At 45.7% G+C, this 17529-nt stretch overlaps 1 protein-coding gene across 2 annotated transcripts in view; it reads right to left on the bottom strand.

The window, feature by feature from the left end:
• Positions 1-17529, bottom strand: part of LRRC51 (leucine rich repeat containing 51) — a 142041-nt gene that overhangs the window by 105625 nt on the left and 18887 nt on the right. The gene's annotated exons all lie outside the window — the stretch shown is intronic.

Genomic DNA, 17529 nt, shown 5'->3' on the forward strand with positions numbered 1-17529 from the left:
GATGGTTCTTGGGTGTGGATATTGGCATACATTGGCAGGTACAGCCAGTGCAGACATGTTTTCTTGCAGTATCATTACTGGCAAACCGAACAAGAGTATTTTCATATGTAGGAATATTGGCATATATTGGTGATGCTGTGTTGTGATTGAGCACTCTGCCCTGACGCCTGGATAATTGTGATAACATAAGATGAGTCCACCATGTAAGATTTAGCAAACCTGTACACCACTGATACATTGTCCACATCAGAGCCTCCAGATGACCCCTTATCTAGCTTATGACCCTCTGAATGGAATTTGAGGAAACGCATTAAGAAATTGATCTTACCAGTTATTCTAAAGACCTTTCAGCCCAGGCTACAAATGGTGGGACATGGGGGTTGGGGGAAGAGTCCATATGTCTGTCCTCTGGAGCAGTGAGTACATCTATTCTGAATGACTCAGTCTTTGAAACACATGCCACAACTTAATAGAACGGGAAGAGGGTACTTTTTAATCTCGGTTTATCGATCTGATGTAACATTTTACTTTCCTGGATAATGAATAGAAAGGGTGGACTGGGAACCAGAAGAGGCCCTGGAAATGATTTTCAAAGTGGCCCCAAATTACACATATTAAGCAAGCCCAACCCTTTTCCTATGAGAGAATGTAAAAATAAAATCCAAAAGAGGCCCAGGGTTCAGAGGCCCACCGGGAAATCTCCAGAGTACCCTGTAGGCCAGTCCACCCCTGATGAATAGCAGACACCTGCAACTAATGTATGTTGCCACGGACTGTGGGATCAAAAGAAACTGGATTCAGTTTTTGGTGTTATTTCTGGCTGTGTTTATTCGCACAAATCACAGGGAGAACGTCAAAATTCAAGATTCCTTTCTTCGAAAGTACAGCAAACAAATAGTACTTAATATTGGGATCAAGCAAATTTCCTTTTGTACTAGTGGTTCACAGTTAGTTCATATTCATTGGTCAGGTGTGGTGACCCCGCGCCACGATAGTCATTCAGACTCTTCCATTGCTCTTGTGCACAGCTTTTCCAGTGACAGTGCGTTAGTTCTCAAGGCATCTTGATATACACAGCACCACCACGCCTGGCGTCTTGGTTGTCTTGGCATGGATCAGGCATCAGACTCTTTTTCCAAGGTTGGACCCAGGAAACTCGATTGTTTGAATTTCTCCACATTTTGCCCATTATCATAGTATTGGACTTGGCACTGTTCATCAATAGTGAGTGATTTTCATATAGTGAATGATAAGCATCTATGAATTTCTAAACCGCGTTCTCGGGAGGATAGTTTAGGGGCAACGTGCTCGCCTTGGAAGCAAGACAACACGGAGCAACACTGGTTCTATCCCCGGGTCCGCGCTTAGAAACCTATGGGTATTAAGCGCGTTATAAATAACCTATCATATCATATATCATTCCCTGTCATAGCAACCAGGATTATGTCAATTACAGTTCGACAAGCGGGATGTCCCCAGTCTCTCTTTTCAAATGAAGTTCCAGATTATCCTGGTACAAAAAAAAAATGACAGAGTACCAAGAACACATCCCCTGCCTTACTCCCTCTTAATCCCTAGTGTATCACTCAACTATCCCGATGTGCCATGTCTAATTTTCACACCGTTTTTTCAATACAACTTCATAATAAAACACAACAGTGAGTCAGACATTTTGTGGTCCTAAAGTGGTTCCCATAATTTAACCCTGTTAACCGTGTCAAGGGCTGTTTTTTGCTCCATTAAAAAATGAGACAGGAATAACCATCATTAAACTGGGCATACTTTTAATAAACAAGACACCAATTAAAGCATTCGATCACAGTAGAAAGCCCTGGCCAGACCCCTAGCTGGAGATCAGATAAGAGATCATACTTCTCAACCCATTCCCATACACTATCACACATTCTTGCAAAATATTTTCTGGGGTCATTTAAGAGGGTGGCACCTCACTGAGTACAGTGAGGTGCCACCCTCTTACATTTTTCCCTTCCCTAAAACTCTGACAGCAATGGACTTTTGCCAGGATTCTAGTATTATCCCTTGGTTTATGACTTCTCTAACAAACCCTTGCTAACCTTTCAACCCCCAGGTTTGGAGTAAATCCTAGCTGAAAGTCCCAGTAGAGAAGGGAGAAAACCAAACCATGCTATACACAGAGGCTTGTAGGGTAGGAGTGTTAGGCAGAATCCTGTGCAGTTCCCTTGGGGAACACTGCAAAAAGATTAAGACTACAGGAGTAAGCAGTAAACCCACTTGGTAGCAGTCTGCACCACCCAGATTTACCTGGTAGCTGTGGCTGAGCAGTCAGACTTCTCTCAAGAAGAGTAGGGCAGTATATAGAGTATACACAACAGGGCTAAAAACACAGTAGAGCAAACAAACACTGACCAGAGCTTTGTATAAAAAGTACATAATTATTTATTTAAAACATACTTTAGGCAATATATTAGCACTCTAAATCAAAAGCAAGTTAAAACACAGTCAGGTAAAGTACACACACATCCCTTGATAACTATCAGACAAGTCAGAGTTAAAAACACCACGATTTGTTAAACAGCTGTGAGCGCATAACCTGATGGCACCCCAATAGTTCAGTTAAAGGGAGAGAAAAAAGCAGAGCATAAAAATAAAACTGGTCCCAACACTTTTAGGAGTTCTCAGCAAGGGACTAAAGTCAGTAAATACTGTAGAGCCAAAGTTCATAGGCCAGGCCCACTTTAAATGGAGCAATGCAAAATGTGCCCAGGATCACACGGTTTAAAATGCACTAAAGGTCTTTGCAGGATGTTCAAAAGATGTTGGGGTGATTCAAGAAGGTAAGGTTAGAAGGTCTGGGGCCAACCCAGTTGCCAAGGATTTAAAGGGTCACCTTGGGCAAACCGAAGAAAGGGAGGCCAGGCTGGACACAGTACCTTAAACAGAGAGGAGGCTCCAGCGGTGGCAGTTGTTCCTGGCAGGGGTTGCAGTTCATTGTTTCAACCAGGGGAAGAGAGGATCTTGTCGAGGAGGAAACGTGGAGTCGTTGCACTGCACAGGGATGAAACCAGCCGCGGAGTTCGTCAATAAAAGGTGCATACCTTTTATTCGTGGTCAAAGTGGTGAAGCTTGGGTATCCGGCCGCCGGGGTGCTTGGCACGGGCGATTCGACCAAGAGACGTCTTTGGAAGGTGAAAAGGGAGAACGGGTTGGTCCCACCAGCTCAGAGGAAGAAGACTCGTCCAGCAGAAGATCTTCTCATGTCGTCGGGAAAGTGGTGAGGTAGTTGCAGCAGGGCTTCACCGGTGCTGTCGTCGTTGCAGATGGCTCAGCTTCTTCCCTCTTCAGATTTCAAGGTCCTGTGGCGATTTCTCAAGTTCCAGTCCCAAAGGCCCTGCTTTTATACAGAAAAACCCCCATTCAACAGCCTAGCTGTCACTCACACATGCTAAGTGGTGAGCCGGGTGGCTCACCACCGGGCCAATCAGAATAGAGTGCGACTTGGGTTGCTAAGGCAACGCAGACCAGGGTGCCAATTCCCCTCGCCACACATCCTGTGGAACCCAGACAGAGTGGCACCATTTGGAGGGCTTCTGTGGAGAAGCCCGCCAAAAAGTGGAACAAAGGACTCAACCTTGGTTAGAGTTGCAGAGACGGACACGAACGCCATTTTAGAGAAGAGTTCTGGCAAAAAAGAGCCAACCGTTCATTTAATATTAAATAAATAAACCGGCGGTATCTTTAACATTGCATCAAAAAGTGGTGCATTTAAAATCAATGGGAAAATCCCATAGAGAATATTCCGGCGGAATATTTCGCGTGGTAACCACTGCCACCAGCAGAAACTCGACATGGGGGGACTGGACAGTGCCCCCTTGAAAACAGACCTAGGGGCAATATAATTAACCCCTTCCAGTACTTCCACAATATGATGGTTTGTACTGGTTCTGTTCACAATTTAGGACTAGTAAAGTAAATGGTGACTTTACATGCCCTGGGAGACAGTAGTCAGTCCCAGGGTATGGAGTCTATGTTTGGGGGTCACTATGACACCCCTGTGTTACTGCACGGAGGGTGCTGTGTAACACCCACATAAAAAATAGATGATACCCTATGGAGCAGAAAGAAAACCCCATAGCCCATAAGCACACAAAAAGTCAAAGACATACCTCAAATCATGCCTGAGAGTGGGAGGAAAAGAGTCTCGCTCTTAGCAGGAGAAAAAAAACAAACTCCAAAAATCCAGCAAAGCTGCTGGGGGACTCACTAGGTTTGGGAAATTAGCCTTATAAGAGAACTCTCCCCAACAAGGAGGGGCCCATATGGGGGGGGTTCAGCTGTTCGGATGCAATATCATTGTCTAGCCAAGACGCATATCAATCCAACCCCATGGGTCGGGCCTAACTCAACACCAAGACAAAGACCACAGCCAGTACAAAGGCCCAAGCCACAACTAATTCGCTCACTCCATTGTGAAAGAGGTATGCTGGGGCACTTTAAACACCATTGAACTATGAGGGGCAGAACAATGTCCTGGTGTGACGCCCACTAGATTATGACTAGGCACTGGACTCTGCATCTCTACTCCTTTAGATTAGGTCTGTCCAAACAATTTACTTTAATCCTCCTTCCCATCACTACTTGCTTAGATTCACCTCCTTCAAGATTCAAACTAATCCTGTGGGTCACCAACCCCACCAGAGAACTCTACAGCTGAGATGTACAGAGGAGGCAATCTACTACTCATCTGGGAGGACCCTTGGGAGTGTGAGGTTCTTTTGGGCTGGCAATCTAGGTTTATGAAAGATGAAGGCCAAGAAGACCCATAATGTTATGTGTGGACCTTCACTTTCTTCCTTCCCTTCGGAACTCCAAAATGAGCATGTTAAGATCACACCTAACCTTGTCAAAGTGTTCTGTTCTTCCTTATTGGAGACAAAACAGTCTCTGAAATCTTCAAATGAAACACCTTTTTGGTCGATTTCTTTGAAGGTACGTTATGGCTATGACACAAAACCTAAAGAATACTGAAATAAGCCAGTTATCACCAACACAACCACATCTCGCCCCCCACCATTAACTGCTCATTAAACAGCCATCTTCATCAATCTTGCCATGCCCTGCAATTACTGCACAACATGCATCCCTTGCAAATAAGCCTAAATATTCTTACCCATAGGTATTGAACTGGCACTATGGGCTGAAAGATCTACACACTGAGCTTGGCCGCCAAATGTGCCCATTACCTCTATCAGCATAAACCACTGTGGATGGCTTCTGGCTATGACCTATAAACACTACTCTGTCTACTCTCAGCTCTGCGCTTGCACTTGGGTGCGTCCTACAGTGCTAGCTGGGCTTGGCCTACAGCCATGTCATTGGCAGTGTTCCAATTTGCACTGCCTTCAGGACACATTGATTGCCAATTCGTGTCCTTGGGACCAGTGATCTTGAAAGAAAAGCATGCAAAGATGTACATAGCCCGGCTCCCTCTACGTCCAGAGAGACGCCCCTGTGGTGCATGCCTTCGCCGTCTCCTGCCCTGCTTCCCTGCCTCAGCCTGAAAGCTTGGCAACTTGGAGTCAGCAGCCTCAAATGTGGGCCAGACTCCGAATGTTTGCCTTACCGTTCAACAATCACATAGCCATGCAGATTCAACAAATAAAACATTTTTGGTGAGCGTGCACTTTTTTTAAAAAAAAAAGGGGGAGGGCAGAATGTTGGATGTAATTTCAACAAACCAAAACAGGATTTTAAGTTAAACCAAATGGCAACAAATGATGGTACATTTTTTGGGACGATATGTCCAGAGGATTTTGCACTAGGCGTCACCAGAAATTCCCTAGTGTATGTGTACATGATGAGGTCGTTTTAATTTGTGGCTATTAGGTGGCGCTAAAGTGCCAACTCTAAGCCGGAAGTATTTCAGTACAGCTAGGGAGAAATGGCATATGAGAAGGGCCACAAACCTTGTAAGTGTTATTTGGTTATTTACCCACCCATTGACTGCCCATGGCCATGCTAAACCTTATGGCCATTCCAACGCACTTCCTGCCCCTCCCCACCCAAAACACATCCTGTTGGGATCTCTTGGAGGTAGCTTTTTCAAGCCTTACAATCAAACTTTGTACTCGAAATGCCTGCAAGTGTTTTTTGAAGCAGCCTTCTGAAAGTTATTGACTTAAATGTAGTTGTAAACGCGTTACTGGTATAATAAAACTGTTTAACCAGGTCTGCCTTCAGCCACCCGATTTGTAAGCACAACGTGCCACAAATCGAACTTCCACATGCATGCAAGCGGATGTAGATCTTTACTTCCCCTGCATTCATTTCGCCATACATTCACTAGTCACACTTACTTCCCCGGTTTCACTTCATTACAGGGGGAGGCCCTCTGAGCCCCCCCCCCTTCTTTTTTACCCCATATTCTACCCCACTGACACCATTTGACCCCAAACATAACCTTTAGCTAATCTTAACCACATGCATTTCCCTGTGAAGTGTCAGAAGGCGTAAAGGCATGGAGAAGTAAATGTATGACAAAGTAAAGGTCTGGTGAAGTCAAGGTAGATCCAGTTTTCTGGGTGATGTAAAGGGGGGACATCCATGCAAACTATACATTTGTATCCATTAAGTATGACCCATTATGCTATAAACATCTACTATATGTGTCTTAATGCTCTTTTATAAAAGCCCCAAACAATGTCACAGAAGTAAAAAAGCAAAGTTAGGTAGGTTTGTATGCCCCAAGGAGACAACAGTACCTCTTGGTAGCTGTTGGTGTCAAGCTAATTGGGGTGTTTTAGGGTACAAACAAGAGCTAAAAATCTCCCAGCTCCACCATTTTAGATCCTTGATCCCTAGAAGTGTACTCTACTTCTTCACCACTACCCTCGCCCCCTCACACACAGTTAACAGAACACCCCAAAGTTCACTGTATATTTTTTGGGGAACATTTTTTTGCAATATATTTTTATTGCGGTTTTAAATGCATAACAAAACAAGGAGCAATGCCCTCAACGCAAGAGACCACCATGCTGAGCACACGAAAATAAGTCTCTCTGATAGTCCTCCTTAATGGGGGAAGGGAGGGATAAAGAAAGAATTAGAAACAGCAAAGATATTTTAGATGTCAATTGCGAGGAGCGTCTCCCAGCCGCCGTAACCAAGCAAATGATTTTCATTATGGGGAAAAGAGATCTATGGGTGAAATGCCCACTGTTTCTAGCCCCCAGGCCCAAACTCGCTTGAACCCATGTTCACATGCCTCACTAACGACCAACAAATACTTTTGAACAATGGGACCATATAACTCAGTCCAACCAAACCAATTTAAGATAAGCGTCAACTTGTCTCGATTCCACTCAACACTTGGCGTCCACAGATGTGGGTTTCTCAGGAATCGATTTGAACAGGTCTTTAGTCCTCTCAAAGTTGCATAAAATGTATTATTTTTCTTTCCACGTAATCTTCAGCCTTGCTGGTCTGAGCAACCCTGCCTTTACCACACGGGCCAGAAAAGCTTTTTTTAAGCGTGTTAAGTTTCTTCCTCCTCTTCTCTGTCTCTGGCGGCAGGTCAGCAAAGATGTGAATCTTTTCTTGTTGATATTTAAGATTGTCCTTCCTTGCAGCTGCTTTTAGGATCATCTCTTTCAGCATCATTATATGTCGGTATTAAAGTATACTGCTGCTTTACCAGACCGGCTGACTGCAGGTTTGCTGATGGGGCCCCTGTGTTACCTCCAGCTAACAGCTAGGGGTAAGGTAGGCACTCCAATGGCAAAAAACGGTGTCATTACCAGCACCTGTATTGCTGGTGCTGGTGATGACAGCAAATCCCCTCATGGAGTTCTATGGGGATTAACACAGTCACTCTGGCACTTGTAATCCGACAGTAGTGCCGCTGGACCGAGTGGCGGAAACTCTAATAACATTTGCTGGTATCCTGGTAGATTCACCTTCAGGACACCGTCAACCTTATAATGAGGCCCTGTGTCCCTAATGCCTGACAGCTTAATAATTAGTGTTGGTCCAAGTGTGGGTTCTGAGGGCGCATCATGTTTCTGCAGCATGTCTCAAAATATATGGCATCTTCCTCTATCTCCAGCTCTAGCAGATTCAGGAGCCAGGTAGACACAAAAGCAATTGGGTCATACCCTGCTGCACTGGACAGAAGGCCAAGGATTCCAACTTGTTTAGCTCGGACCACGCTTTCCAGGTATTGAAGCATGGTTTCTAAAATGTTGTTCCCCCTAATCACATCCTCCAAAGTCTCTCCCATCTGTTTCACCAGTGGGGTTATTTCACAGCACTCGCATGACTGTGTAAAGGTGATGTACATGATCCTCCCAGGTTTTACTGTGTATTACAATACTGTCTATATAGTCCATGCAGAAGTCAGAGTAGGGTTGTAAGATCATATCCATCAACCTTTGAAATGTTGTGGGAGCCCCCATTTAGTCCGAATGGGAGACTTTAAATTGGAAAAGACCTATAGGTGTGGCAAAGTTAGTTTTTTTTCCTTGTCAGGACTGTGTAACGGAACCTGCCAATAGCCTTTTGTAAGGTCTATGGTAGTGAGATAGACAGCATTACCCAGCCGGTCAATAAGGTCATCAATAAGTGGAATGATTTTTGCGTCAAATGCAGATATGGCTTTGACTTTGAGGTCGATAACAAATCTCCAGCTCCCATCGGATTTTGCCACCAACACGATGGGAGAAGACCAGACCAGGGGCTAGTAGATAGCTCAATAATATTAGCCTCAAGCATCTGCTTGACTTCCTGAATGATTGTTTCTTTTCTGGACTCAGGTAATCTTCATGGTTTTAAATGTACCACTCTGCCTTCTGGAGTGCAGATATGATGGTAGATATCCTTCGGCTTCCTGGTTCCTCTCGGAATACATCAGTAAATTGGTTTATGAGGTCATAGAGATCTTGCTTCTCGTTATTACAAAGTTTGGGTGGAATCAGAACTTTGTTATCAGAATCCGACAGTAACAAACAAGATAAAATGGTGGCTTCAGAAACTGAAGGATTTTCCCACCACTCCTTTAAAAGGGTAATGTGATATACTTGTGGTTTAAGCAGCGAACAGGTTGGAAAATGTTGTAGTTACAAAGTCCTGTCTGTTCCAACACCTCATATGGTCCATAACAGTTAGATCTCCGAAGTGGGCAACAATACTAATAGTGTTTCCCCTACTGAAAAAGATCTTAAAGTAACTTTTCTATCATATGAGGCTTTCTGCTGTTCCTGTGCCTTGGCCATATGGTTTTGTACTAAAAACCAAACTACTGTCATGTGCTCCTTAAGTCGGTAGGCAGTTTGGGAGAGTGGGATTGGGGCTTCTTCCCTTTCTTCGCAGGTCTCTCTCAACATATTCATGATATATTGAGGCTCCCATCCCTAGAGTAATTCGAACAGATAGAATCCTGTAGAAGCCTGGGGTGCCTTCCTAATAGCAAATAAAGCCCAAGCTATCATTGGATCCCAGTTTTTGCCATCCAGTTTCACTAATTTCTGCAACATAGTTTTCAAGGTCTTATTACACCCTTCTACAAGGCCATCTGTCTGTGGGTGATACACAGAGGTTTTTCAAGTGGTAATATTTAACAGTATTTTAACTTCCCCCATGAGTTCGCTCATAAATGTGGAGCCCTGATCTGTCATGATTTCTTTAGGAAACACTACTCGTGAAAAGAAAGGGAGTAGGTGTGTCAAGATCTGTTGGGTGGTGTTGGCCCTCATGGGAAATGCTTAGGGATAGCGAGTGGCATAATCCACTATTACCAAGGTTTCCAGGTGGCCTACAATGTCCATACCAATTATTGAGAATGGAATTTTAATGATTGCGTGTGGCTGTAAGGGGAATGGTGTTGGTATAGGGGTACTGGTCTTTTGGCAGATTGTACAAGACTAGATAAGGATTGTAATGGGAGCATGAATTCCTGGCCAGTAGAATTTATTTAGGATTGAGGCCCGAGTCTTTGTCGGTCCTAAATGACCTCCTGTCAGATGGCAATGAGCCATTTACAGGACTACTTGCTTATGGCTTTTAGGGATAACTAGTTGGGTTCTTACTAGGCCCTGTAAAGTAGTGTCTCTCCTGTATATTAGCCCAAGCCTCAAAATGAAAAAATGGTCGTCCTCTCTCATGGCCTTCTTGCTCGGGTATAATTTGCAAAAAGGCTTCAGCCAACCATGGATCGTTCCTTTGGGCAAAGGATAGGTCGGGAAGAGTTTCTATTTCTTCCTCCTTGACTTTGTATCAGGAAGTCCAAATCAAATGTCTGTGTCCAAAACCTATACAATGTGTAGGGATATCAGCATCAAAATGAAGAGTGTTCAAAAGAAAGTTCAGAGCTTCTTCCAGCTCTTGGCTCATGATCAGCTTCCCCAAGTTCAAAACAGTTCACAATATATCGGGGTTCCCTTCCCCAAGAGTTCAAATCTTTCAACTTTCAAAAAAAACAACACAGTTCCTTGGGACACTTCCCAGCTCCACTAATATCAATACTTTTCACCAGTTCACATATTGTTATGTTCCGGCCATGGAAGGTCTGGCATAGATGGTCCCTTTCCCGACTTAGGTGATCGATCTATGGCTAGAACCATTACGGTCTAGTCTTCTTCCAAGATGGCCGCTTCATGCAGCGTTTCTATAACAACGCACTGAAACCTACGTTCAGTGTGTTGTATCGCTCCCACTTCCTGTTTTGGCTTCGGAATTCACGTTCGCGTTACCTGCTGTTCGCTCTTGGTCCTTGCCCTGCTTGCGGGAGTTTCTTCGGCTTCCGTCCCTCCTCGCTCTGTACCTCTCCGCCCGGCTCCTTCCCTTGCCTTCTCTCCTCGCTCCCACTCTCTCTCTCATCCGGCTTCGGTTGAGTGCTCTCCTTCTGCTCGCCTCTGGCTTCCAGTGTCATCTCTGTTCGGGCCGCAGGATTTCTTTCCTTTTCTGTGCCTCTGCACACACTATAGCCCCTCTAGGCGTTCATCCCTATTCCTCGCTCTGTTCTGTCATTCTCTTCACTTTCTCTCTGCCTTTTCCTATCTACAATTACCTTCCAAGGAGCTTCCCCTTTAAATTGGATATATTCTACTGCCTGCTGGATCTCTACCGCCAGTCAGATCAAGCTCCACGTACAGCCTGTGTGCTTCAGGGTTTCTTGGTGCCGCAGAAGCTTTTTCCCTGGATTTTAGGACGGGCTTACTGGGGGTCCCTCTTGGCGGGGAGTTCCTCAGTTGCCAAGGTGGCATCCAGCGGAGCCCGTCCCTACCTCCACAATAAGAAGGTAAAGGGCCAAAGAAAGAAGACCCAGAAGGCTACTACTAGAGGAAGTAGAGAGACCTCACGGACACTGAGCACGTCTTCAGGAACCTCAGGTGAGGAGGGGTCACGGGAGAGAAACCTAGCCGTTAGCAATCACGACACATATGCAGTTCTGTTTTTTTACTAAACAGTCGCATACAAAGTTGTTGCACAACACAAGCTTCTTTATGTATAAGTTCATCTGCTTTTCATACATGGGCCCTTACTCTGGGCGCAGTTGTCGGACCACACGATCCACCCATTACAGGTCACGCAACCGATACCCCTTCTTGACTGCATCAGTCAACAATTAGCCACTGCTTCCATTTGCCAGTGATGTTTAGTTGATTCTCCAGTGTTGCACTGTTCTGATACTACTGTGGCCCGATTGGCCACCATGCCCTTTGTTACACTTTTCTGTATTCCTCTGGCTCTTACCAGCAGAGGTGTCCTCTTAACCTGCAATTCCTGTAGCCCTTTTTGCTTTGGTCCAATACTTGTTTTGTCATCTCGCACCCTTCTTGGTATTCTCTTGAGGTTGCCAATACTTGAATTTCATACAATACATTCCCTGGTATCTACTTCATGCACCACTCTGCTTTCACTCCACTCACAAGTGCTCAACTTGCTTTATACTCAGTGCAGCATTCAAAAAAGTACTTATAATAACTTAGTACATTCAGTATTCAAAAGGACCTGGTTACAGGTTCCTGGAGTGCCACAGTTGGCTTTCCGGCTTCCCCAAGCTTCGCCTGTCCCTCACAGCAGCTACAGAGAGCACCACTCGTTCTCCTGATTTCCCACGGCAGATGGGGTTCATGGTAGTGCCACTGACCTGATTAGGAGGGTTGCAGGACCTGCAGAACCTCTTGCGGCTTACTTCGGCCTCGGCGTCTCCCTCTCCTGCTCGACGCGGCTCCCGGCACCTCAGTCTCCAGTTCTCTTCTATCCAGCCCTTTCCTCTCCAGCCCACCTTCTTCTCTTTCATGCAGCAAGCTTTATATCTGCTAGGAATGTTAAATGATCCCAGGTGTAGGTCATTAAGTCTACTCGCCTGACTGTGGTGTAATCCATTAGGTGGACATGCCTGGTTGTGCCACCTGTATACCTCCACAGCCCTCTTCTTCCTCTTGGTACCAGAGTGGTGTTTGGGACTGTCATATTTAATAAAAGAATAATGTATAACTCTGTGTTGTCTCTGGTATGAGTTTGTATCAATCAAATGAGGATGGGTCTTCCTAGTTGGTCTCATCCTCGTCCCAGTATTGAGGTGGTCTTTCTAGGGGACAGTTTGGAGAGAAGGAAAGGACTAACAGTAGCCGACAAAGGCTTGAGGGTTCATTGTGTAAAGAGGGATACCATGTCTCACCGAAGGACGTCCTCTCTCCACTCCAAGTTCCTTCCACCCAGGTGATCCTTCCTCGCATCTCCAACCCCAGGGTCAGGATCCAAAAGTGATGACCTTTCCCTGGCCACTGGAGAGGATGATCCAGGGGGAAAAGAAGTGAGGATGCCCTCAGGTTTCTCACAGTGGTCCGCTTGACCATGGGCACCTGAAGAAGTAGTGATTAGCTCTGCTGCAGATTCCACAGTGAACATCAGGTGCCTTAGAGGGCTTTCCTTTAAAGGGGTGTTCCTTGTCACATTTGCAACCAGTTTGGTTATCTGGTGGGAAGGCGCATAGTGATGCATGTGAAAAACCAAAGGGTATTCTCACTCCTAGATCCCCTGGATCATCTTCTCAGTTGGCCAGGGAAAAGCCATTGCTTTTGGATCCCGACTCTTGGGGTAGAAAAGCGAGGGAGGATCACCTGAGTGGAGGGTCCTTAGGAACAGAGTGGGGTAAGAGATCCGGTTGTGATTCAACCAAGCACCACTCATTTCCCCACATATAACACCTAACAGTACTGAGACGAAGAAGAGGCATCTAAGAGTAGGGAACACCACATACTTTCACCACTTTGGTACAGCGATAAGGAAGGTGCCTGCAGGTACCTGTAAGGGCCAGGCATGTCCTTGTAATCACTGAAAGCAAAGTCACAAAACTAATCCAGGGCCTGAAACCCTCAAAATGCAAAGGCGATATTTGCCCTGCCTCCCTCATTAAAGATTGTCCTGATGTGCTCACCCCCATCATCACTGCCTTCATTAACACCTCATTCGCCTGCAGCACTGTGCCAGACAGTCTTAAAGCCTGGGTTCTCCCACATCTAAAAATAAATACACTAGACCCAACCATACCAACCAACTACAACAGTCTCCTTCCTTCTCAAAATGCAAGACTGTGCTGCCTACCTACAGGTTCAACAATTCTTGGAAGACAACAAAATCCTAGGGGTGCACCAATCAGTTTTCCGCTCTGGTCATGGAACAGAATCAGCACTACTAGACTTCAAGAACCAGTTAGACGAGATTAGGGATAAAGGAAACCGTGCCCTGCTCCTCCTCCTAGATCTATCCGCAGCTTTTGATCTAGTTAACCATCAAATCCTCTGTAAACACCTCTCCACCCATGCCAACTTTTCCCCTCCTGCCATTGCCTGGATTGCCTCCTTTCTGGAAGGCAGAGTCATGAGTGTTTTCTCAGACACAGCGAACGCCTCTCCCTCCCCCATCACCTGCAGTGTCCCTCTCCTGCATCGCCCCCACTCTCTACAACATCTTCACCAGACCCCTCTTCAGCATCTTAGATTCCCTCTGCATAGCCTACACCAACTATGCCGACAGCACGCAAGTCCTAATCCAATGCTCTGGCAACTACCCAGAGGATTCCAATAATCTCAACAACATTTACTACACCATACAGGCATGGATGGCAGCAAATCACCTCTGTCTAAATAGTAACGAGACTGAAATTCTCATTGTTGGCACACCCCATTCCCGTACGTCTCTCAGTTCTCAAGTCACCTCCTTCCAAATCGACCAGTGTGCGATTCCAGTCTCAACGACAGTAAAGACACTCAGGGTCTACCTTGATGCCTCTCTAACCCTATTTGGACAAGTGAGCTCCAATGCATTCTCTGCAGCTTACGCAGCCAAAGTCCTTAATGCAGCCAGACCCTTCCTCACTCAAAACAACTTCGCCATCGCCCAGGCTGTCATTGGCTCAAAGTTAGACTACTTCAACATCCTCTTTACAGGCACGTCTTCTAGCAATGTCTGAAAACTATAGACTATTCAAAATAATGCCTTGAGAGCAGCCCTAAACGAGAACACATCTCTAATGTTAGAAGGGAAGCTCAGTGGCTGCCCATCCAGGAACAAGTCCACTTTAAAACTTTGTCCATTGCACACAAGTGCCTCGTTAGTAAAGCACCTCCCTACCTCACACAAAAAAAATGATCAAAGCCCATCCATTAGCCCCACCAGGACCCCCTATTCAGACAGACTTCTTGTGCCTAAAATGAGATGTAGAGCTGGAGGATCTAGCTTCCCTTACTGCGCGGCCAAACTCTGGAATGACCCCCCCCCTCTCCGCACCCTCAAGGTCAGAGGAATCCTACTGGGTCTTCCGCAAAGCCCTCAAAACCCAGCTCTCCTCCTAAGCCCCCCCCTTTACCACTTAGTCAACATCCCCCTTCCACTTAGCCAACTGCCCCTTGTCTCTACACCCTGGTTTGCTCAGAATAACTACTACGTATGTAACACTTTTACTGTGCAACCTATACTATTGTACCTACTTCTCCCTGTCATTCCACCTATACCTTATTGTCGGACTAATTATGTTTACCCCATTTCTGTACTTGAATTGTATGTGCAACAGCACCCTCAATGCCTCTGGGTTGTATGTGCGCTTTACAAATGAAATAAATACATAAATAAATAGTCAGGCAAACCTCATTGGAGACCCACACCTGAAGCCTGTCAAGGGGCTGTAAGTGTATAAAAAGAAGACTGGGGGAGCAGAGAGGAAGCGGGAGGTCTGGAAGGAAGAAGCTAGCAGGGGCCCATGCTCCCGAGGAGGGTGACGTGATGGGACCGTATGAGGAGCCAGGTTGCCAGCAAACTGCTCAAAGGACTTACACAGCCCATGGCAAGGGGGATGTGTAACTGTTGCCAGTCTGGGAGCCTCTGTGACCCGTACTCAGCAGCAGGAGCTGCAGGAGAGCACGAAGTAAAGAGGTCACCATCCATGTCCGGGAAACAGCATTCCGGTCACCAGCGTGGGAGGAGAGACACACGGCGAGTGAGCAGAGTAGAAAAGGGTGAGTTTCCCAATCTCCATAGTGCAGGAAAAGGAAAGGGAGGGGAACCACCGAAGCCGGTGAGTATCGGGGAAAGCTAGTGTACACTGCGGTGCTCCTACAAGCATATATTGATTACCGAATGAATTGTACTTTACAGTTACATGAACCTAAGGCTTACGGAATACCGAACGAATGGAAATTTACAATTACATGAAAATAATGCTTATGGCATACAAATTAAATGGAACAATGCTTCTTGAAGGTGGGTGTGAGCAAAACATCCTTAACTAAACTTTCGTGAATAAATGCAGAGTGACAAGGCCAAAGGAAGGATGTGTGACAACTGATTGCAGAGCCAAGAGCCTGACAAGGAAAAGCCAGAGGATTGTAAGGATACACATCGAAGCCAAGAGTCACGGATCCTGGTTGCATGACCTGTGATGGGTGGGTCGTTTGGTCTGACAACTGCATCAAGACCAGTGAATCCTAGATATTGGAAACGTAAAGACATTGCGACTATAAAGATAAGGTCTTGGGGAAGGAAACCCCGAGATTTGAGAAGCTACATTGTGTGGTCTTGAGAACAAAGCCTCAAGACCTTTTTGTTTTCTATGAACTGTGTTGCTTGGAACCTGGGGAAGGGAACCCCAAGAAAGGATTTGGAACTATATCACCTTGAACTGAGGAAAGGTAATCTTGAGACTTTTTTGGGGAACTTTCTTATACTGGGAATTGAAATAAAGCTGCAAGGAGCTCAGAACTTTGAGTTGCACACTATTTATTTTGATTTTGATATCCCACACATTGGTTAGCTTTAGTTGTGAGGGCAAGCATAGGTTTTGGACACAGACACACTTTTAAGTTGAACTCTTGGACTCAGACTTTCCTTGGTTTCATTCAGGTAGGGAAATCCCACCTTGACATAGGGCAAGGTAGGCTTTGTACCATCGTGACATATCTGGTTTTGAATTTTAAGTCTGTTGTCTGCGTCTTGCTTCATGATGCCTTCACACGTAACACCCGTGTGTGCTTCAACAAAAACAGGCGACTGAACAGTGACAAATGGTATAAAGTACAACATGGTTGTGCTTCTGGTTCTTTGGACCTGTCCATTCTTTGTTGGTAAAAAGGTTTGGGCACAGACCCCCTCTCGCTCACCCTCTGTAGGACAGACCATTATTCAAGCATATTGTCACTTTTACTACTAGGTCAGAAATCCATGTTGGCTCCTTTTGACCCACTGTCAGATTCCCCGGGGTATTTGTTGCTGGCTTTATGTTGTCTTGATGGGTTCTATGTTTTTAGATCAGCAGGATTTTTTTTACTGAGTTTTTTTTCAAAATATTTTTAGCTGAATAAACTCATTGACATTTTATTTGTATATCTGGGGGGTTTCCCCCCATGCCCCTTTCCCTATTATGTAGTCCCTATTTCCCACACACTCCTACCCCTTATATACCGTTACCCACCCTCCCCCACACCTCCTCCCCCACATTTTGCCATTCGTTTTTTCAGCCGAACATTTTTGGCAAAAAAAGCCTGGCGATGTAACAACGGTGGACCGTCTTGATCTCCTTTTCTCTTCAGTGAGGCTCAATCCAAATCCTCACTGGAGGCTTCCTCTAAGGTCACGGGAGTAAGGGCACTCTCCAAAAGTACTAAATTGTGTCCTTGAGAGATTTTTAACACCCAGTTAAGGTGTTATCGTCACGGGCTAGAGGAAGCTATACATTTTATATTTGGTTGGAACATGGTGAGGCTTTTTACCACTACAGCGTACATGCAGCGGTAGGCGGCTTACTATGAAGAAGCCTAGCCGAGGACGAGGAGTGTTCCCAGGGCAGCACGAGACAGACTGTTAAAGCCCCGGAAGATCAACAGAGCTGTCGACGCTCCAGAAGACTGACACACAAATGACCCGAGGCTCGCAGTGGTGGAGCAGAAAGCCAACAGGATGCTGACAGACCGTTGCAAAGCCCAGCAAGACACCAGAGCTGCCGCAGAGAACCGGTGAGTTGGCAAAGAGTGAATGCTAACCCCGGGGCGCTCTGTA

Source organism: Ambystoma mexicanum, chromosome 7q (assembly GCF_040938575.1).
Source record: "Ambystoma mexicanum isolate Mex_15411 chromosome 7q, UKY_AmexF1_1, whole genome shotgun sequence".
NCBI classification, from domain to species: domain Eukaryota; kingdom Metazoa; phylum Chordata; class Amphibia; order Caudata; family Ambystomatidae; genus Ambystoma; species Ambystoma mexicanum.